Source organism: Gorilla gorilla, chromosome 13 (assembly GCF_029281585.2).
Source record: "Gorilla gorilla gorilla isolate KB3781 chromosome 13, NHGRI_mGorGor1-v2.1_pri, whole genome shotgun sequence".
Taxonomy (NCBI): domain Eukaryota; kingdom Metazoa; phylum Chordata; class Mammalia; order Primates; family Hominidae; genus Gorilla; species Gorilla gorilla.
In genome coordinates this window covers 90,489,001-90,512,223 of record NC_073237.2, presented here as the reverse complement: position 1 = coordinate 90,512,223, position 23,223 = coordinate 90,489,001, and the positions used below count along the sequence as shown (strand labels likewise).

At 39.2% G+C, this 23,223-nt stretch overlaps 1 protein-coding gene and 1 pseudogene across 3 annotated transcripts in view; both read right to left on the bottom strand.

Annotated features, from left to right (window-relative positions):
* The window catches only part of PTPDC1 (protein tyrosine phosphatase domain containing 1), a 79,061-nt gene extending 64,671 nt beyond the window's left edge, over positions 1 to 14,390 (bottom strand). The window contains exon 1 of one of the 3 annotated variants that reach the window (XM_031014858.3): positions 14,010 to 14,390. The gene's annotated coding sequence lies outside the window, so the exon portion shown is untranslated. The remainder of the gene's footprint in view (positions 1 to 14,009) is intronic. The other 2 variants (XM_055349948.2, XM_031014860.3) reach the window with 2 other exon arrangements.
* On the bottom strand, positions 6,590 to 8,009 carry LOC129524443 (cytochrome c-like; annotated as a pseudogene).
* Positions 14,391 to 23,223: the final 8,833 nt, after the last annotated feature.

Genomic DNA, 23,223 nt, shown 5'->3' with positions numbered 1-23,223 from the left:
TGGAAACCATCATTCTCAGCAAACCATCGCAGGGACAAAAAACCAAACACCGCATGTTCTCACTCATAGGTGGGAATTGAACAATGAGAACACATGGACACAGGAAGGGGAACATCACACATCGAGAACTGTTGTGGGGTGGGGGTAGGGGGGAGGGATAGCATTAGTAGATATACCTAATGCTAAATGATGAGTTAATGGGTGCAGCACACCAACATGGCACATGTATACATATGTAACAAACCTGCACATTGTGCACATGTACCCTAAAACTTAAAGTATAATGAAAAAAAATAGTGACAGACTTGATGTTTTCCCCTTAAATCAGGAACGAGGCAAGATGTGCTCTCTCACCACTTCTATTCAACTTCATATTAAAAGTCCTAGCTAAGTGTAATAAGACAAAAAAAAAAAAAAAAAGAGAAAGGTATGCAGATTGGAAAGAAAGAAAGCTCTCTTTATTCACAGACAACATAATTGTCTTTCATGGTTATCCATGGATGCAGAAAACCCCAAAGAATCTACTGAATAACTCCCGCACAGGTGAGTTTCACAAGGTTGCAAGATACAAAGTCATCCTCAGCAAACTGACGCAGGCCACATGTTCTCACTTATAAATGGGAACTGAACGATGAGAAAACATGGACACACAGAGGGGAACAACATACACTGGGGCCTGTTGGGGGGTCGGGGGAGGAAGAGCATCAGGAAGAACAGCTAATGCTGGGCTTAATACCTGGGTGATGGGTTGATCTGTGCAGCAAACTACCATGGTACACATTTACCTATGTAAAAAACCTGCACATCCTGCACATGTACCCCGGAACTTAAAGTAAACCTAAATAAATGAAGAAATATTTTGTGTTCTTGATTGAAAGATAACACAGTAAAGATGCTAATTCTCTCCAAGTTGATCTATAGGTATAATAAAATTCATATTGAAATCCCAGCCAGGTATTTTGTAGACATATACAAGCTTATTCTAAAATTTATATGAAAAGGGAAAGGTGCTAGAAGAGCCAGTTCCACTCGGAAAAGAAGAACAAAGTTGCAGGATTTACATTACCTGATTTCAAGACTTAATATAAAGCTACAACAATAAATATAGAGAGGCAAAACATTAGACACCTCAATCAATGGAACAGAATAGAGAGATTGGAAATAGACCCAGAAAAATATAGTTGACTAATTTTTGAAAAAGGTGCAAAGACAATCCAATAGAGAAAGAAAAGTTTTTTCAACAAATGATGCAAGACATCTGGATGTTTATATGAAGTGAATTCAACCTCACTCACATCTTACATAAAAATTAATTCAAAATGTATCTTAGACCTAAATGTAAATGCAGAAACTATCAAACTTCTAGAAAAAAATATAGGAGAAAAGCTACATGACCTCTGGTTTGCTGATGAGTTTTTATTTTTTTGAGACAGAGTCTCACTCTGTCACCCAGGCTGGTGTGCAGTGGTGCGATCACGGCTCACTGCAGCCTTGACCTCGTGGGCTCAGGTGTTTTTCCCACCTCAGCCTCCTAAGTAGCTGGGACTACAGGCACACGCCACCACGTCCGGCTCATTTATTGTATTTTTTGTAGGGGGGGGAGTCATTTTCAGAAATTTAGGTGTGGAGCAAAGAGGAAGGGTATATCCTATTTTATTCCCTTTATACATTTCTGTATTGTTTGAACTTTATAATTATTTTTAAATTATAAATAAAACTTTGACACTATATTTTAAAATTTCTACTAAAAAACATGGGCACAAGATCTGAACAGACACCTTGCTGAAAACATATAGATAGCAACTAAGTATATGAAAAGATGCTCAGTATAGGGGATGTGCAAACTAAAACCATAATACGTACCATTACACATCTATTAGAATGGATTTTTTAAAAAAACTAGCAATATCAAAGTGGCAAGGATGGAGAGTAACAGGAACTCTCCTTTATGAATCACAAATGAAGGACATTTGCAATTCATGGGAGGAGGTCAAAATACCAACATTAACAGGAGTTAGGAAGAAGCTGATTCCAGCCCTCATGGATGACTTGGAGAGGTTCAAGACTTCAGTGGAGGAAGTATCTGTACATGTAGTGTAAACAGCAAAAGAAGTAGAATTAGAAGTGGAGCTGAAAATGTGACTAAATTGCTGCAATTTCATGATAAAACTTGAATGAATGAGGGACTGCTTTTTCCGGATGAGTAAAGAAAGTGGTTTCTTGATAGGGAATCTACATCTAGTGAAGATGCTGCCCTCTGATGAACTGAAAACAAAGGATTTAGAATATTCCTTAAACTTGGTTGATAAAGCAGTGGCAGGGTTTAAGAGGACTGACTCCAGTTTTGAAAGAAGTTCCACTGTGGGCAAAGTGCTATCAAACAGCATCACATGCTACAGAAAAATCTTTCATGAAAGAAGAGTCAACAATGAAGCAGTAAACGTCATTGTTATTTTAAGAAACAGTCACAGCCACCCCAGCTTTCAGCAGAAGTCTATCCCGATCAGTCAGCAGCCATCACCACTGAGGCAAGACCCTAAACCAAAACAGATTACAACTCACTGGAGGCTCAGTTGATCCTTAGTATTTTTTAGCAATATTTTAAAATTAACGTATATACATTTTTTTTTAGACCTAATGCTACTGCACACTTAATAAACTACAGTCTAGTGAAAACATAACTATTATAGGCACTGGGAAACCACAACATTTGTATGACTTGCTTCATTGTGATATTCACTTTATTGTGGTGGTCTGGAACCAACCTGCAATATCTCTGAGGCATGCTTGTATAATAAATGCATGACATGACACAGTCTCACTGAAGGGGATGGGGAGACTGCAGTTTAAGAAACTTTGGAAATGAATGGAAACTGTAAAAGAAAGCAACAACAACAAAAAATCCTGTACATAAGCACCGTTCTGTAGTTGGTTTTTATGGAAGTATGGGTTAATAGCTCTGATACTGCTGTACATGTATACTGGAATTGAAAAAATAAGTAAAAGGATGGTGAATGGTAGGAGCCAGATTTCTCACTATGGACTGGGAGGTTACGGATAAGTAAGGAGGAAAGGTTAGAATAAACTGTGTAGTTCTCAGTTAGATTCTAAGACATCAGGGTGAAATCCTCTTTAGCTTAATATAGACACTGATGAGTAAACATAGAAATAAAAACATGTATGCATACACAGGTTAATATACATACATATAGTTCCTACCTATGGTCACTGACACGGCCTAAAAGCAATGACACTCCAAGAGTGATGAGCATATCAGAGCAAATCTGGTTTCTAATACTATTTTCCAATAAAAGGAACCAGGGATCCTTGGTTGAAATGATTAATTTTAGGGCTAGAGCAGGGAATATACAAGATGAGCCTGGAGCATCATGTATTGCCAGAAAAGTAGGGAAGTGCTCAAAACACAGAGACTGATGAGAATGTCAAAAAGATGCAGAAGCAACAGAAAGAGCTCCCAATGGCAAAAGTGGAAACAATTTGAGTAACAAAATAAATAATGCAGTATTAAGTTAAAACTGGCCAGCAACAGAAGACTTAGAATTTAATAAAAACAGTTCAGTTTTATCTACATCTTTACAAATTTGAGGGATTTTTAAGTTGATTGTCTACATGGGAGATCTACCACGGATCCAAGTAATAATCACTTAGAAAAGAGAATTTAGAAGGTGTAGGCTAAAAGTATAATTATTCTACAATCTCTTTATAAGAATTTAAGCTATTAAGGGCATTCACACTTTAAAAATCTGCAAGTAATTAGCAGGAGTCTGTTTTCCCTGTTTTGAACTATCTAAACTGCAGCATCAGATGGAACAGAAGAAAATGATCTAAATGACAATACTTTCCCCATGTGCACCAAGCAACAAATGCAACTAATCAGAGAGAAGAAAACCTTCCCTGTGGTCCTTGCTTAGTATCTCTGTTTTCAAAGAGCTTTGGCTCAAAGGAAAGAAAACACTGAACTAGAGTCAGTTGATTTGTACATCCTGGCATGATAAGGCTGATTATGTTGGAGGCATGATAGAACTTTTGCAAAAAAGGCACATAGAATGAAGGAAGATGTAGAGATCAGTCAGCATGGGGGCTGAAAACACTAACTCAACTATGAGGTAGAAAGAAAGAGATAGCCATCCAATAATAATGTTCAATGGACATGGTGAAGGAGAACTTGTTCAGGTAGGCCACTGATATAAAGTATCAGAAACATAAGAAGTGTTCAAGAAATAATAGCAATGATGACAGTGAATACTATAAATTGCCCAAGTCAGGATGGTCAGCACCTAGGAGTCTTCAGGTAAAAGGAGCTAGAAAAGATATGTGTTGGCATTAGCTGCAGAACATTGTCTTGGCAATGCATTAAAAATCAACTTTTTAATGGTAAAAATTTCTATAGTTTAAAGGAAGTAAAATACAAAATTGTGTACAAATATGTAAAAATAAATATATACAAACTGAAACAGATTGACCAAAATACTAATGATGGGAGTATGGCTGACTTTTTTCCTTTATATGTTATTTATTCTATTATTATTATTTTGTTATTGTTATTACTCAAATGACTAAAACAAACTTTAAAAATTAGTTTTTACTAATACCTTTCATTAAAGACACATGATGGCCCAGATATCTACAGGTATCCAGGGGAAATTAATCTGGAATTAAATTAAATCTGCTGTGGTTTATACACAGGGTGGATAAAAGCTTCTGATCTTAAAACAGGAATAAGACCATTTGTTCACGGGATAGGTTAAAAATAGATACTTAATGTATACATATTCAATTCAAATAAAGAGGATGTCACATAAAAATTACGGGAGGCCATTGTTTTGGACTGAGTACTTGGACTAGGCTCAACTGGCCAGACCAAACCAGAATGGAGTCACTCATTAATGTAATTAATCAAACTCTGAAATGAGCCAATTTTCCAAAAATCTAGAGATTCACAGCAATCAGTAGAGGCCCAGTTTACCTGAGCTGGCATGGTAAAGAGTCTCCTTTGTTTGAATCCTGTAAGGAAAGTAACTTTGTAACTACCAATCTGTTTTTTGCTCCTTCTTTCTGCTTTCTTTGGCCTTTTTCTACTTATAAGTACCTCCTTTGTTCAGCTCATTGGAGTGGCTTTTGAAGTCTTTAGATGGGATACTGCCCAATTCATGAATCCCTAATAAAAGATCTTTAAGTAAAATTTGTCAAAATTTGATTTTTAACAAGGGTCAAAAAACACTCACAGGAGAGCTGTCCTTTGATAATAACCATTTTTAATAGAATCTACTATAGATTAAGAAAGAGACAGATTAGTAAAGTAATGGAATATTCACAGTGGTGGGATTGTAAACGATTTGTGTTTCTTTTCTGCTTACTGGTATTTTCTTTCATTTTACTTTTGTTTTTGGCAAGGTCTTGCTCTGTCACCCACGCAGGAACATACTGGCATGATCATGGCTCACTGCAGCCTCAACCTCCTAGGCTCAAGTAATCCTCCTGCCTCATTTAAAAATTTTTTTGTAGAGACAAGGTCTCACTATGTTGCCCAGGCTGGTCTTGAATTCCTGAGCTTAAGCAATCCTCCCTCCTTGGCCTTGTAAAGTGCTGGCATTACAGGTGTGAGCCACAGCACCCGACCCTTATTGGTATTTTCTACATTTTCATAGTCAATGTTTTACTTTTACGGGACTAAAAATGCAATTTTCAAATGACTATAGCTGCACTGGCTACTATTACATACATTTTTAGGAATATACTTTCATGCTACATTTTAAAACACATTCCTACCATTGTTTTTAATATCTAGTATATATTTATTTAATCTGTGGCCTGAGTTATTTGTATATAATTTCTCATAGACTATAAAGACATTTAGAATGAATAAAAAAATTGAGTATTTCCAAACAGAGATAATTTATTTATCTATTTTTCATGATCTGTGGTTTTCTTTTTAGTTATTTTAAGTCTTATGATCACACATAATTTTAAAATTTGTGTATATCTTCTCTACTTTTAAGTTGGCCAAAGCACCATTCCCAATCACGAATACACAGCAGTTCTACAGTTTTATGTTTCTGAATGGCTCTTTAAAGACCATCCTAAATTATAACCTAGTTTGACTTAGATTATAAAGAATTCAAGAGTGAAGTTTAACTTGCTACTATTTTAAAAGCATGTGACCTTATAGATCATCTATAAAATTTTAAAAGTGTTAAATGATCTTTGATATTACACACAAACCACACTAAAATGCCTTTCAATAAGTAAAAGGAACCATTTTAAATACAGTGATTCTGGTTAGATTGGCATAATTAAGGCCAAAAATATAAAGTAGACATTGCTACCTTATTTATCTTCAACCCTTGCCTTTAAGAGGCAAATGAACACAAAACACAGGTGAATCTTGCTTGGTTCTGACACAGTGAAGGAATTTCCCCAGTATTTAAATATATTCACATAACTAGTTATATAAATCTAAATATAAAACCAAACTCCAGTAAGTTTTAAGATGGCACTCACCATCTTTGTGAAAAGTTGAACATTACTAATGAAGTCTAATTATATTTTTAGAAGGGGTAAACAGTGATAGCATTTACTGAATTGGAATTACTATTAAAATTCAAACACTGAACATATTCATTTAACCACAAGCCAGTCTTAAATCAGTTTTAAATCAGGACGGCCCAATAAAATATTCTGTCAGTAATTCACGATCTGAATTCTGGTGTATGAGATCTATTAAAGTATGGTACACATAAAAAAGTCATGAGACATTTGTAATAAATAAGGCAGTGGTCAATAATTACTCACTAGTAGCTTTTTTTGAGATAAGCTATCATTTTTCTTTCTGCCTTCTTCTTAATGCCAGCAAAGATCATTTTTGTTCCAGGGATGTACTTCTTGGGATTCTCCAAATACTCCATCAGTGTATCCTCTCCCCAGGTGATGCCTTTTTTTTATTGGCGTCTGTGTAAGAGAATCCAACGGCCTGACCTGTCTTCTGCCCGAAGAGACCATGGAGATTATGCCCAGTCTTATGCTTGCCTCCCTTTTCCACGGTGTGGCACTGGGCACACTTCTGAACAAAAATCTTCTTGCCCTTCTCAACATCACCCATACTTAATTCTTTTTTGTTGCTGGCACAACGAAGGTTCCTACCCCGAAGCCGGACGTCCCACTCTCTCAAAACAGAGATAATTTAATAGTCAAATATATTTGCACATTAACAGTAGATCATTCTGAAGAATGATTAGCTGTAGAACTTTCTGAAGAGTTAGCTGAAAAGCTCTGCAAAGAAGAGAACTTAAAGTGCTAACTATATATCTGACTGGATAACTTTCCTTCAGCGACTTCCTCAATAGAACCCTTGTACCCTGGGATTACGGGACGGGAATGGGGCAGGAATTAAGGACCGAAAGGGGCAGGAATTAAGGACGGAAAGGAGCAGAGAAGTGGATTTTGTTCCTGGGTTCCAGTTTGGGTTTCTGAATTTATCCTGTACAGTAATTTATTAACAGTATTCTTCTGGTCCCTGTTCTAGAAAAAAAAAAATTCTGTTTAAAAACAATCATGAGAGTAAAAAGCTACTTACTTACCATATATTATTAGATTAAAAAATACAAGCTACAAAAGAGAACATATCTCATTTTTATAAAAGAAACACACACATACACATATATAAAATAAGTACACATATAAAAGACTGGAAAAATATAAACTAAAATATTAACAGGGTGGATTATGGGTGGTTTTTATTCTCTACTGATATTTTCTAAATTTGACAATACATATTACTTTGAGAAGAAAACAATGTTATTTTTAAAAGACAATTATACTGCAAACTTCTTGGGAAACAGTATTGGGAACAGAATAAAATAAAAACAGTCACAACACTAATTAAATAGGCAATTTAATTCCTAAAACAGAAGATTCAAGGAAATGGAGAAAATGTAAATTCCTAGAATCTTTTCCACCTAAGAGTTGAATTAGTCTCTATAAGGTATAAAAGTAACACATTAAGATTGACTGCAAAGGCAAGATTCTAAATGAGAAAATATTTCCATGAAAGCTAACATTACCTAGATCTTCTTAAGCATATAAAATTTGGCCATGGAATCTTGTAGTAGATCCATTTAAACCATTACAATGCCTGGCACATAGTAAGTGCTCAAAATTTAATAAAAGAATGTTCTGAGTTCAAACCATATAGGACAAGGTAACTTTCCTTTTGAAAGGTAGATTGCCACAAATTACTGGATAAAACAGGCGTCAAGTGAACAAATGGTGCTGCTTGAATTGTAATGTATAGAAATGACTCTTGGAGATGAAAAAATGCAACTCTGTTCCCTGGATTAATTATTTGTGAGTCTTCTAACCATTCTCCACCTATAGTAGCCAACTCCCTCTGCTGTGCACTGCAGCATCCAGCCAGGGAAGTCTAATCCAGAGATTGATACTTACTCATCCCACATAGAACAGAGAGGAAGTATTCTTTTGTAGCCACCAGAATCAGAGCAGGTTATGGCCTTGTGGAGGAACTTATCACTCAAAAAGTTACGGGTTAATATCACAAGGTTTACCATCCAAGAACACAATGGTTAGGTTTTAAAACATGACAAAAAATTAATCTAAATAAACCCACGCATATATGTTCAATATTTGACAAAGATGCCAAGAGTACATGATGGGGAAAGGATAATCTTTTAAATAAATCGTGTTGGAAAAACTAGATATTTACATGAAAAAAATAAAAGAAACAAACAGGACTCCTATCTTACACCACTTACAAAAATTATATAACTCAAAATGGATTAAAGACTTAAATCTAACACCTAAAGCTGGAAAACTGTTAGACAAAAACAGAGGGATAAAGCTCTTTGACATTAGTCTTGGCAATAATTTTTTGGATGTGACACTAAAAGCAGTCAACAAAAGCAAAAGTAAAAAAGGTCTACAACAAACCAAAAAGATTCTGCACAGCAAAGGGAAGAATCAACAAAATGACAAGACAACCTACAGAATGGGAGAAAATGTTTGCAAACCATATATCTGATAAGGGATTAATATCCAAAATACATCAGGAACTCATACAACTCGGTAGCAAAAAAAAAACCAAATAATCCGATTAAAAATGGGCAAAGGACCTGAACAGACATTTTTCCAAATAAGACATACAAATGGCCAACAGGTACATGAAAAAGTGCTCAACATCACTAATCATGAGGGAGTGCAAATCAAAATCATGAGGAGCTATCACCTCACACCTGTTAGGATGGCATTACCAGTAAGTCAAAAGATAGGTGTTGGCAAAGATGTGGAAAAAAGGGAACCCTTGTGTCCTGTTGGTGGGTATGTAAATTGGTATAGCCATTACAGAAAACAGTATGAACGTTCCTCAAAAAATTAAAAATAGAACTACCACTCTATTCAGCAGTCCCACTTCTGGGTATTTACCCAAAAGATTTGAAATCAGTTGAAGAGATGTCTGCATGCCCATGTTTATTGTAGCAGTATTCACAATGGCCAAGTTACGGAATCAAACTAAGTGTCTATCAACAGATCAATGGATAAAGAAAATGTGGCATATATACACAATGGACTACTATTCAGCCTTAAAAAAGAAATACATTCTGACATTTGCCATAACGTGGATGGAATAAGAGAACTAACAGACAATTATGCAAAGTGAAATAAGCCAGGCACAGAAGTACAAATAGCACATGTTTCACTTATATGAGGAATCTAAAACACCTGAACTCATAGAAGCAGAGAATAGAATGGTGGTTACCAGAAGCTGACAGCTAGGAGGAATAGGAAGATGAAGGCAAAAGGGTACAAAGCCTCAGTTAGACAAGAAGGATAGGGTTTTTAAAAATTGAGATCTATTGCACAGTATAGTGAATATAGTTAATAACAGTATATTACATTATATTGCAAACTTCTTGGGAAACAGTATTGGGAACAGAATAAAATAAAAACACAGTCACAACACCAATTAAACAGGCAATTTAATTCCTAAAACAGAAGACTCAAGGAAGTGGAGAAAATGTAAATTCCTAGAATCTTTTCCACCTAAGAGTTGAATTATAAGGTATAAAGTAAACATATTACGACTGACTGCAAAGGCATGATTCTAAATGAATCATATACATTTCAAAATTGATAAATTTCAAATGTTCTCATCACAAAAATAAGTATGTGAGGTGATGAATATATTAATTAGCTTGACTTAGTTATTCCACATTGAATTAAACCACAGCATCATTTTGCAGTCCATAAATATATACAATTATAAACTGTCAATTTAAAATAAAATTTAAAAAATTCAGAGAAACCACTGAGAAAGATTATTGGGGGCACAATTTTCTAATAAAGTGTCCATATTAATTGTTCTTATACAGAATGATTTCTAAGAAAAATGACATCATAATTTCTTAGAAGTTAAGCAGAAAAATTACCAAAACATTGATACTTTAATGGAAGAAATGTAAATTACATCCCTTGGATAAACTGTAAAACATTTCAGACCTAGGAAATCTTTAACTGTGTTCTCATTTATTTTTCTTAAATCTCCTGTTTTCTTTTCTGTTTGTTTGGTTTTTTCTGAGACAGAGTCTCACTCTATTGTCCAGGCTGGAGTGCAGTGGCATGATCTCGGCTCACTGCAACCTCCATCTCCCAGGTTCAAGCAATTCTCCTGCCTCAGCTTCCTGAGTAGCTGGGAGTACAGGTGTGCATCACCATACTCCACTAATTTTTGTATTTTTAGTAGAGATGGGGTTTCACCATGTTGGCCAGGCTGGTCTTGAACTCCTGTCCTCAGGTGATCCACCCGTCTCAGTCTCCCAAAGTGCTGGAATTACAGGCGTGAGCCACTGTGCTTGGCCACAAATCTCCCATTTTCTGACACAGTCTAATTTCAAAACCTTAATTGAGACTTAAGAGTTTAAGATAATTTCTTGATATTTTTTCACAAATTTAAACTCAGTGAGGAACATATTTTCTTACCATGTTAAATTCACTGACATCATTCAGTTTTACTGTTTAAGCATTTATCAAAATCTGTAATTAGTTTATTTGCTTACTATCTTTTTCTTATATAATTTCTTTTAGGTTAGGGATCTTGTCTGTCTTCTTTACAGTTATATTGTCTACATCTACTATACTGCCTGGCACATGATAAGTGTTCATAAATATCTGCTGAATTAACAAATGGATGACTTTGGTCATAGAGAGCAAAACCTGATAAGAAACTAGATAGTCAATTTGCCCTTAGTTTTCTCAGCAAAGTTTTTTAAAAAGATGGCCCACTATTTTTTTATGAATTTTTTTATGTCTCACATACAGTTAAGTGCTCCAGAAAATGCATCTTTTTGGAAATCAAAATGATCTTAAATATTACAGCAGGATAGGAACTCATAAATTTGCTCTAAAGAGAGTGAGAGAGGAAAAAAACTAATATTAATAGAAAATAGTTGTGCTTAGCACTCTACTAGGGCTTTACACATGCTGTCTCATATAAATGTCACAACCCTGGAGGCACTGTCCCCATTTTAAAGATTAGGAAAGTGAGAATCAGAGAGGAAGAACTGAGAATCAGAGAGGACGTCACCAGCCCAAGGTCACATAACTAGAAAGTACTGGAATTGGGATTAGAACACCGGTTCTTCCTTAAACACACTTTATTTCCTGTACCCCATGTTGCCTCCACAGAAACCAGAAAAATGAAATACAACTTTTTCAGTAACAACACGAGATACGTGAAACGATCCAGATAATAATTGCAAAGAAATGTTTTGATTATTCAACTTACATCATTTTTAGAAAAAGAAATATATAAGTAACTTACATAAAACATGATTCTGAAGAAACATTTCGATGTATACATTTTCCCATCCTCTATACTGCTTAATTTAGAACAAAGACAATGTCTGGACTTTGAGGCAGTTGTTGGTTTTGAAAAAGGACGTGCAGGCTGGGGACGGTGGCTCATAGCTGTAATCCCAGCACTTTGGGAGGCCGAGGCGGGAGATTACTTGAGCCCAGGAGTTCAAGACCAGCCTGGGGAACATGGCAAAACTCCATCTCCATAAAAAATACAAAAAGTAGCTGGGCGTGGCACACAGCAGTAATCCCACCTACTTGGGAAGCCGAGGTGGGAGGATTGCTTGAGCCTGGCAGGTTGAGGATGCAGTGAGCTGAGATTGCATCACTGCACTCCAGCCTGGGCACCAGAGCGAGACACTGTTTCAAACTTAAAAAATAAATAAATAAATAGAGAGAGAAAAAGAAAAAGGATGTGCTTTTAAGAGAACTGTGGGGCCAGGTGTGGTGGTTCATACCTGTAATCCCAGCACTACAGGAGGTCAAGGATTAATTTAAGCCCAGGAGTATGAGACCACATAAGGCGACAGAGTGAGACCCTGTCTCAAAATAAATAAATAATAAAACTTTAATAGTAACTTTCAAATAAATGCCTTGAACCTAGTTTTCAAGGAGGATCAGAATAGCACAGAAGGAAGCTCATTTCAAAAAAGCAAAGCAAAATTGTCAGGACTGTCTCAAAATGAGAGCTGTTCCACAGGATAGGGTGCTGTCTCCTAAACCTTGGTTTCCTCCAACAAAAGATTTCCTTCCAAAGCTTGAATGGTCACTTGTCTGGAAAAGGAGATGGAATCTCTGTTTGGGAGGAGAAATTTGAGCCCCTTGGGCACAACCCCACGAAGACTTTGGGATTGGGTGGGAAATTAGAACAATTGTTCTTAAAATGGTCCCTGGGTCACCAATATGGGAATCATCCTAGAAGGGTGTGAAAATGCAGATCCTCCAGCCCTGTCCCTGATACTGAATCCTCATTTCTGGAGTGGGAGCTGAGATTTTGCATTTTAAAAAAGCCACAAGGTGGAATTCTTGTGCACTAAGAGGTCTGGACACAACTGGACAAGCTGGGAGCCAACAGGATGAGTGGGTGGTTTTGGAGCCACATAGACTTGGATTTAAATCCCAATTCTTCTATTTAATATTAATAGCTCTGACTGTGACACGTCACCCAAACCCTCTGAGCTTGTTTCCTCACACAGTAAATGAAATGACACTTTGTTGTGGAGATCAAATAAAATTGTGTGGACATATGTATGTGTGTATATATGTATGTACCTGTACGTGTGTGTGTTAACAGTGCCTGGCATGGAACATTTATAAGATGACCTCTCGGAGTTTTCCGGTTCTCAGTCTATGAATGCTACTATGTTTTAATCCTTCCACATACACAACTATCGCAGGATCATCTGCTTATCCACCTCCCTAAAGCAGTGTTTCTCAACCTTTTCTTGATTTTCCCCCTCTCCTCCCAGGAGACGTTTTAGACATTTTATTTCCGAATCTGCCAACCCCATAAAATTTCAATGACATAGGTATAACGTATATCTGCTTGCTTTGAGGCTCTTTGGAAGGCCACAAAGGACGGTAATATCTACGATCTTTTTGCCCCCTAAGAACATGAGCAATATCACCCATGTTGAGAATGCATGTCCGAGAGATAAATGACTTGGTCAAGGTCACGTGACTAATTTAGTGGCAGAATTAGACCTAAATTAGAGGTCACAAACTGGCAGACTAGAACCAGCTTATAAATGTCTTTTGCTTGGCTTCCAGTGTTTCTTCTTTTTTTTTTTTTAAATTGATTGCCAACATTTACAAATCAAGAGATTTCACATAAAAATCCCGATATTCAACTTCTCTTGAAAAATCTGAGATCGCTTCGAGCGGCAGTTGAGAGGCGCTCGCCACCCCAGAACGTGGGGGTTCTCCCAGCATCTCCCAGCCTGGTCCCTGCAGACATCTGAACGTGAGACCCTCAAATCCAAGACCTTTAAACTTTAGTTTCAAGCTCACGACCCTCAGTGATTTGCTTCCAACCACGCATCACTTAATAACTAGACGTTTAAAAAAACAAATCTGAAAGAACCATACTGAGTGTGAGGCTAAACTAGCTGCGAATTCCGAACCTTTTCCCTCTCGAGATTCCAAGCCCTCGGCGCCGGCTGGGGTCAGCAGGACGCGCCGTCCGTGTCACAAGTCGTCTGCGGTCGGCGGACCAGGGCGCGGCCGGCCCGGAGACGCTTCCCCGCGGAGGGTCTGTGGGTAGCGGGCCCGAGGGCAGCCTCTGCGCACCCTCACGGCGCGGCACCGATCCCTGCTGCTCCCGACGCGCCCTGGAGGCAGAGGGGTCCCAGCCCAGCCCGCCGGACAACGTCCTGGGGCGAGCGCCTGGGCTGCTCCCCGTGGCGGGGCGCCCCTGTTGAGGCCGCGTCCCCAGCGCTGCCCTCAGCGCGCCCGCCCGCCCGCCAGTGTCAGCCGCCACACGCCGCACGTGACGTGTGCTGGCCAATGGAGGCCTGAAGCGGACCGTGACGAGAGCGGTGGCTCTGGGCATTTTCGAACGGGCGCGGGCGGTGAGGGAACCGTGAGGGACGCTGAGGGGATGGCGTGGGTGCGGAAAGGGGACCCTAAGTAAGGGGACGGCGTGAGGACGGCTAGGGGACGGCGCGAGCCAAGAAGGACGGCGGCGGAGCTGGCTGCAAGCGCTCCCCGGCCACAGGGTCGAGAAGAGTGAATGGAGGAAGAGCCAGGAGAGCCCTGGAGCACCGCGGACGGAACCCAGCGACTGGCCGCCTCTCTCCGGGCGCGCTTCCTGTGTTGTTCCTCCTGCTTCTACTGGTCCTATCGTCCCAACTCTTACGGCGTCGCGGCCCCAGGTGGTTCAGAGAAATCCGAGGAGCTGAATCTGGGTGAGAGCAAGGCCCAGCAGTTTACAGAGTGGCTGACGGGGTTTGCCTGCGTGTAACAGGAACTCCCAGATTCCAGTATCCTAAACCCACGAGGGGCTTTTCCCCTCTCCCATAAAAGAAAGTGGGAGGAAGGTACCAAGGTCGTTCGGCTCTGTCATCCGTACAGACTGGCTTGTGTCCACAAATTTGCCTTATAGGCCAAAATGGTAGTTGGAGCTCCAGCCATCACATCCTTATTTTAGAAAGGGCCTTTCTGGAAGTCCCACACAAAACCTTCTAACTACATCTTACAGACTCGAATTTAGTATCATGACCTCTCAGAGCTGGAAACTGTAATCTTAACTTGGCACATTGATGCCCTTAAAAATCTTTCCAAAATGAAGGGAAGAATGAATTTAATTAAGCAACTAGCAATCTGCTGCATCTTGTTTTTTCACCCTCGCAAGTGGTCTTGTGTCTCATGGCTCAGTAGAAATAAGTCCTTCCCCTGCATGTGCAGAACAACTCACTAGGCAAATACATACTCTGTGGCAGACCCTATACTGGATACTTTACATATATTTTCACATTTAATTCCTCTAGGTAGGCATTACTAGCCCCATGTTGCAGATGACACTGGAAGATAGAAATGGTGACAAACTGTGAATGCAGAGAGGCTGTTAGATTGACCAGATGGTCTGATACCAGTTGGCTGCAGAGTTGCAAGCACATGGACCTAAGAATGTAATTTTGTGTACCGAGTCCACAAAGGCTACTCTGCCTAAAGCTGACAGGAATCAACAAACAAGATGAAGCTACCATACTGCCCTGTGGCTCAGGAAGCAGACCCCATGTAATACACCAATGCAAAAATAGTGTGACATCTAAACACCAGTATGGTAATGATGTAAAAAATTTGTTGTAGTAAGCAACAGATGAAAAGACATTTGAAAACGTTGACTTGGTATTTCTCAGCACTGTCCTACAGAGAACAGTGCCCATACTTGGGCTTGTTAATAAGTAATGGAGACTGGGCATTGTGGCTCAAGCCTGTAATTCCAGCACTTTGGGAGGCCGAGGTGGGTGGATCACATGAGGTCAGGAATTTGAGACCAGCCTGGCCAACATGGAGAAACCTCTTCTGTACTAAAAATACAAAAATTAGCCAGGCGTGGTAGTGCACGCCTGTAATCCCAGCTACTAGGGAGGCTGAGGCAGGAGAATTGCTTGAACCCAGGGGGCGGAGGTTGCAGTGAGTGGAGATCGCACCACTGCACTCCAGCCTGGGCCACAGAGCAAGACTCCATCTCAAAAAAAAAAAAAAAAGTAATGGATTGGTTTCATACATTTAATAAACAATGTCTTGTGTATACTTGTGCTGCACTAAGCATTAACAATTCCAAGGTGAATTAGACGTTACCCTGCCCACAGTCTATGGGGAGACAGACAAGTATACAAACAATTAGAACACATCATGATAACGGTATTTGGGCGGTATGGGAGACATGAGAAGAGTATCCAACCTGGCTGGAGAGAGGGAAAAAGAGGGATTTTCGTTAGAGAAGACTTTCTAAAGAAATGGTGATTGACCTGAGTCTTGAAAATCAAGCTTGAGCGGATCAAGCTAAGTAAGTGGAACGGCAGTCCAAGCAGAGGGATCAGATAGTCTAAAACTATGTTGATGCAAGAGAAGCCAGCATATGTGACACTGGCTATGAAGAAAGGGGGGGTAGAAGAACATATTGAGGAGTTAGTGTCTTGTCATGATGGATCATGTGTGCCATGCCAGGGAGTTTGCATCCTTTGGCCATAGCATCCACTCCTTCCCTTGCTTTGGGGAAACTATTTCTCCACCTTGTGTGTAGTCTTGGTGGCATTATTAAGATGCCTTGTGTTCCCCCAACTAGTGGATAGATGGATAACCCTAGTTAGGCCAACCAGATTATCTGCCAAGGGTGAGAGGGAAAGTAGTGGGATAGGAAGTTGAGAGTGTTTAAACATGCCCCCCTAGGGAGGGGATGAGATTTCATTTGGATCCATGAAAAGATTATTAAATTGGATAGAGAGCACAATCAAGGTTAGAGGTTGTGTGTGTGATGTTTTCTTCAGCAAACTCAATAGCACAGAGTCTCTAGTTGATTTTCACATCTTACAACTGGATATAAATACTGTATTCCAGCCATTCGAAAGGTGTATTCTATAGCTATTAGGATTATATTTTGTAACCAAAAATTAAATGACTTTAGTATTTTAAATAAGCATTGTATGGGAAATCTGGACTATGTAGACCTCATTTCTCTACTGTAACTTGGATGGTTATTCCACAAATTTGAGTAATATGTGGGTATTACTTTCATTCCATGTTTACCTAACAACCTTCTTGGAGTTCCAACTCAATAACAACAGGATCCCACAGTGGAAAAAAAATCACTGTATTATTTATACATACATTATTTAGTTATACATAAATTCTTTAGTTTTCTAAATTTCTAAGGGCTTAAAACTGTAGCATCATTATGACACAAAAATTACACATCACAGATAAACTCTCTTCCCAAGGTTTTGGATATCGTTTTTTCTTTAAAAATGAAAATACATCTATCTTTATAATATACATGTTCATTGAAGATAAGTTTCAAGAAAGGCAGAAAAGTATGAGGAATACACCTAGTGGTTTACATTGTCCAAGACATTTTTCTATGAACATTTATTTAAATATAAGTGTACTTTAAAATAAGATCATATCATACGTACTGTTTCATAACTTATTTTTTACGTAACATATCTTAGACAGCTTTGCTAAGTACCACAGACTTAATGGCTTAAAACACCACACGTTTATTATCTGTTTCTGTGCATCATCAGTCCTGTCACAGTTTCTGTCAACAGATTGCAATTCAAGTACTGGCCAGGGCTACAATCTTATCAGAAGCTCAACTGGGAAAAGATCCACTTCCATGTGCCCTCAAGTTATTGGCAGAATTCATCTCCTTGCAGCTATAGACAGGTCACCATTTTCTTGCTGACTATCAGCAATGGGCTGCTGTCAGCTTCTAAAGGCCACCCTCAATTCTTTGCCTTGTGGTCCTCTCCATAGACCTCAGAAATGGCAGCTTCTTCAAAGCCAACAAAGGAGAGAGAATCATTATAATTTTTAATAGTAACATAATATTCCACTATAGGACTGCAACATAATTTATTTAACTATCCTCTATGGATACTAGGATGTTTTAAATTTTTCATTATAAACAGCATTACAGTAAATGTCCTCATGCATATACCTTTGTGACTTCTCTAATTATTTTCTTAGGATAATACCCAGAGTGAATTGCTGAGTCAGATGGTATACTTTTTAAATCTTTTTTTCTTTGCATATTGTAAAATAGCTATCCAGAAAACTAAGCCCATTTATATTTCTAAGAATGTTTGACAATGCTGGTTGGTATGCATAACTTGCCAACATTGGCATTACCCATAAGTTTAATATTTGCCAATCTAATGAGTGAAAAAAATATTTCTTATTGTTTTAATTTGAATTTGTTAAATTAGTGAACTCAAACATATTTTTATGTGTTTACTGGACATTGTGTTTTTTGAATTGTCTTTTCATGACTAGCCCATTTTGCAATTGTGAAAGCACTTTGTATGTTAAGTGCCCTTTGTTTGTGGATTGCAAATATGTTTCCTAGTTTATTTATGTTTGTTAATATTTTTCTTATTTTGTTTCTAGGGGATAATTTTGTTTATGGGGGATTTTTGGCCATAAAAAGTTTTTAGTGTTTTTTGAAATCAATTCTATTGATTTTCCTAATGCATTCTGCCTTTGATGGCATGCTTAGAAATGTCAGAGGGGGGCAGCCAAGATGGCCGAATAGGAACAGAACAGCTCTGGTGTACAGCTCCCAGTGTGAGCGACGTAGAAGACAGGTGATTTCTGCATTTCCATCTGAGGTACCGGGTTCATCTCACTAGGGAGTGCCAGTCAGTGGGCGCAGAACAGTGGGTGCAGTGCACTGTGCGTGAGCCGAAGCAAGGCGAGGCATTGCCTCACTCAGGAAGCGCAAGGGGCCAGGGAGTTCCCTTTCCTAGTCAAAGAAAGAGGTGACAGACGGCACCTGTAAAATCAGGTCACTCCCAGCCTAATACTGCGCTTTTCCAACGGGCTTAAAAAACGGCACACCAGGAGATTATATCCTGCACCTGGCTGAGAGGGTCCTACACCCACAGAGTCTCGCTGATTGCTAGCACAGCAGTCTGAGATCAAACTGCAAGGCGGCAGCGAGGCTGGGGGAGGGGCGCGCGCCATTGCCCAGGCTTGCTTAGGTAAACAAAGCAGCCGGGAAGCTTGAACTGGGTGGAGCCCACCACAGCTCAAGGAGGCCTGCCTGCCCCTGTAGGCTCCACCTCTGGGGGCAGGGCACAGACAAACAAAAAGACAGCAGTAACCTCTGCAGACTTAAATGTCCCTGTCTGACAGCTTTGAAGAGAGCAGTGGTTCTCCCAGCATGCAGCTGGAGATCTGAGAACAGGCAGACTGCCTCCTCAAGTGGGTCCCTGAGCCCTGACTCCTGAGCAGCCTAACTGGGAGGCACCCCCCAGTAGGGGCAGACTGACACCTCACATGGCCGGGTACTCCTCTGAGACAAAACTTCCAGAGGAACGATCAGACAGCAGCATTCGTGGTTCACGAAAATCTGCTGTTCTGCAGCCACCGCTGCTGATACCTAGGCAAACAGGGTCTGGAGTGGACCTCTAGCAAACTCCAACAGACCTGCAGCTGAGGGTCCTGTCTGTTAGAAGGAAAACTAACAAACAGAAAGGACATCCACACCAAAAACCCACTGTACATCACCATCATCAAAGACCAAAAGTAGATAAACGCACAAAGATGGGGAAAAAACAGAGCAGAAAAACTGGAAACTCTAAAAAGCAGAGCGCCTCTCCTCCTCCAAAGGAACGCAGTTCCTCACCAGCAACGGGACAAAGCTGGATGGAGAATGACTTTGACGAGTTGAGAGAAGAAGGTTTCAGACGATCAAACTACTCCGAGCTACAGGAGGAAATTCAAACCAAAGGCAAAGAAGTTAAAAACTTTGAAAAAAATTTAGAGTAATGTATAACTAGAATAACCAATACAGAGAAGTGCTTAAAGGAGCTGATGGAGCTGAAAGCCAAGGCTTGAGAACTACGTGAAGAATGCAGAAGCCTCAGGAACCGATGCGATCAACTAGAAGAACGGGTATCAGTGATGGAAGATGAAATGAATGAAATGAAGCGAGAAGGGAAGTTTAGAGAAAAAAGAATAAAAAGAAACGAACAAAGCCTCCAAGAAATATGGGACTATGTGAAAAGACCAAATCTACATCGGATTGGTGTACCTGAAAGTGACGGGGAGAATGGAACCAAGTTGGAAAACACTCTGCAGGATATTATCCAGGAGAACTTCCCCAATCTAGCAAGGCAGGCCAACATTCACATTCAGGAAATACAGAGAATGCCACAAAGATACTCCTCGAGAAGAGTAACTCCAAGAAACATAATTGTCAGATTCACCAAAGTTGAAATGAAGGAAAAAATGTTAAGGGCAGCCAGAGAGAAAGGTCGGGTTACCCACAAAGGGAAGCCCATCAGACTAACAGCGGATCTCTCGGCAGAAACTCTACAAGCCAGAAGAGAGTGGGGGCCGATATTCAACATTCTTAAAGAAAAGAATTTTCAACCCAGAATTTCATATCCAGCCAAACTAAGCTTCATAAGTGAAGAAGAAATAAAATCCTTTACAGACAAGCAAATGCTGAGAGATTTTGTCACCACCAGGCCTGCCCTAAAAGAGCTCCTGAAGGAAGCACTAAGCATGGAAAGGAACAACCGATACCAGCCGCTGCAAAATCATGCCAAATTGTAAAAACCATCGAGGCTAGGAAGAAAATGCATCAACTAACGAGCAAAATCACCAGCTAACATCATAATGACAGGATCAAATTCACACATAACAATACGAACTTTAAATGTAAATGGACTAAATGCTCCAATTAAAAGACACAGACTGGCAAATTGGATAAAGAGTCAAGACCCATCAGTGTGCTGTATTCAGGAAACCCATCTCATGTGCAGAGACACACATAGGGTCAAAATAACAGGATGGAGGAAGATCTACCAAGCAAATGGAAAACAAAAAAAGGCAGGGGTTACAATCCTAGTCTCTGATAAAACAGACTTTAAACCAACAAAGATCAAAAGAGACAAAGAAGGCCATTACATAATGGTAAAGGGATCAATTAAACAAGAAGAGCTAACTACCCTAAATATATATGCACCCAACACAGGAGCATCCAGATTCATAAAGCAAGTCCTGAATGACCTACAAAGAGACTTAGACTCCCACACAATAATAATGGGAGACTTTTAACACCCCACTGTCAACATTAGACAGATCAACGAGACAGAAAGTCAACAAGGATACCCAGGAATTGAACTCAGCTCTGCACCAAGCAGACCTAATAGACATCTACAGAACTCTCCACCCCAAATCAACAGAATATACATGTTTTTTCAGCACCACACCACACCTATTCCAAAATTGACCACATAGTCGGAAGTAAAGCTGTCCTCAGCAAATGTAAAAGAACAGAAATTATAACAAACTGTCTCTCAGACCACAGTGCAATCAAACTAGAACTCAGGATTAAGAAACTCACTCAAAACCGCTGAACCACATGAAAACTGAACAACCTGCTCCTGAATGACTACTGGGTACATAACGAAATGAAGGCAGAAATAAAGATGTTCTTTGAAACCAACGAGAACAAAGACACAACATACCAGAATCTCTGGGACACATTCAAAGCAGTGTGTAGAGGGAAATTTATAGCACTAAATGCCCACAAGAGAAAGCAGGAAAGATCCAAAATTGACACCCTAACATCACAATTAAAAGAACTAGAAAAGCAAGAGCAAACACATTCAAAAGCTAGCAGAAGGCAAGAAATAACTAAAATCAGAGCAGAACTGAAGGAAATAGAGACACAAAAAACCCTTCAATAAATTAATGAATCCAGGAGCTGGTTTTTTGAAAGGATCAACAAAATTGATAGACCACTAGCAAGACTAATAAAGAAAAAAAGAGAGAAGAATCAAATAGACACAATAAAAAACGATAAAGGGGATATCACCACCGATCCCACAGAAATACAAACTACCATCAGAGAATACTACAAACACCTCTACACAAATAAACTAGAAAATCTAGAAGAAATGGATAAATTCCTCAACACATACACCCTCCAAAGACTAAACCAGGAAGAAGTTGAATCTCTGAATAGACCAATTACAGGCTCTGAAATTGAGGCAATAATCAATAGCTTACCAACCAAAAAGAGTCCAGGACCAGATGGATTCACAGCCGAATTCTACCAGAGGTACAAGGAGGAACTGGTACCATTCCTTCTGAAACTATTCCAATCAACAGAAAAAGAGGGAATCCTCCCTAACTCATTTTATGAGGCCAGCATCATCCTGATACCAAAGCCAGGCAGAGACACAACGAAAAAAGAGAATTTTAGACCAATATCCTTGATGAACATTGATGCAAAAATCCTCAGTAAAATACTGGCAAACTGAATCCAGCAGCACATCAAAAAGCTTATCCACCATGATCAAGTGGGCTCATCCCTGGGATGCAAGGCTGGTTCAATATATGCAAATCAATAAATGTAATCCAGCATATAAACAGAACCAAAGACAAAAACCACATGATTATCTCAATAGATGCAGAAAAAGCCTTTGACAAAATTCAACAACCCTTCATGCTAAAAACTCTCAATAAATGAGGTAATGATGGGCTGTATCTCAAAATAATAAGAGCTATCTATGACAAACCCACAGCCAATATCATACTGAGTGGGCAAAAACTGGAAGCATTCCCTTTGAAAACTGGCACAAGACAGGGATGCCCTCTCTCACCACTCCTATTCAACATAGTGTTGGAAGTTCTGGCCAGAGCAATTAGGCAGGAGAAGGAAATAAAGGGTATTCAATTAGGAAAAGAGGAAGTCAAATTGTCCGTGTTTGCAGATGACATGATTGTATTTCTAGAAAATCCCATTGTCTCAGCCGAAAATCTCCTTAAGCTGATAAGCAACTTCAGCAAAGTCTCAGGATACAAAATCAATGTACAAAAATCACAAGCATTCTTATACACCAATAACAGACAAACAGAGAGCCAAATCATGAGTGAACTCCCATTCACAATTGCTTCAAAGAGAATAAAATACCTAGGAATCCAACTTACAAGGGACGTGAAGGACCTCTTCAAGGAGAACTACAAACCACTGCTCAATGAAATAAAAGAGGATACAAAGAAATGGAAGAACATTCCATGCTCATGGGTAGGAAGAATCAATATCATGAAAATGGCCATACTGCCCAAGAGAATTTATAGATTCAATGCCAT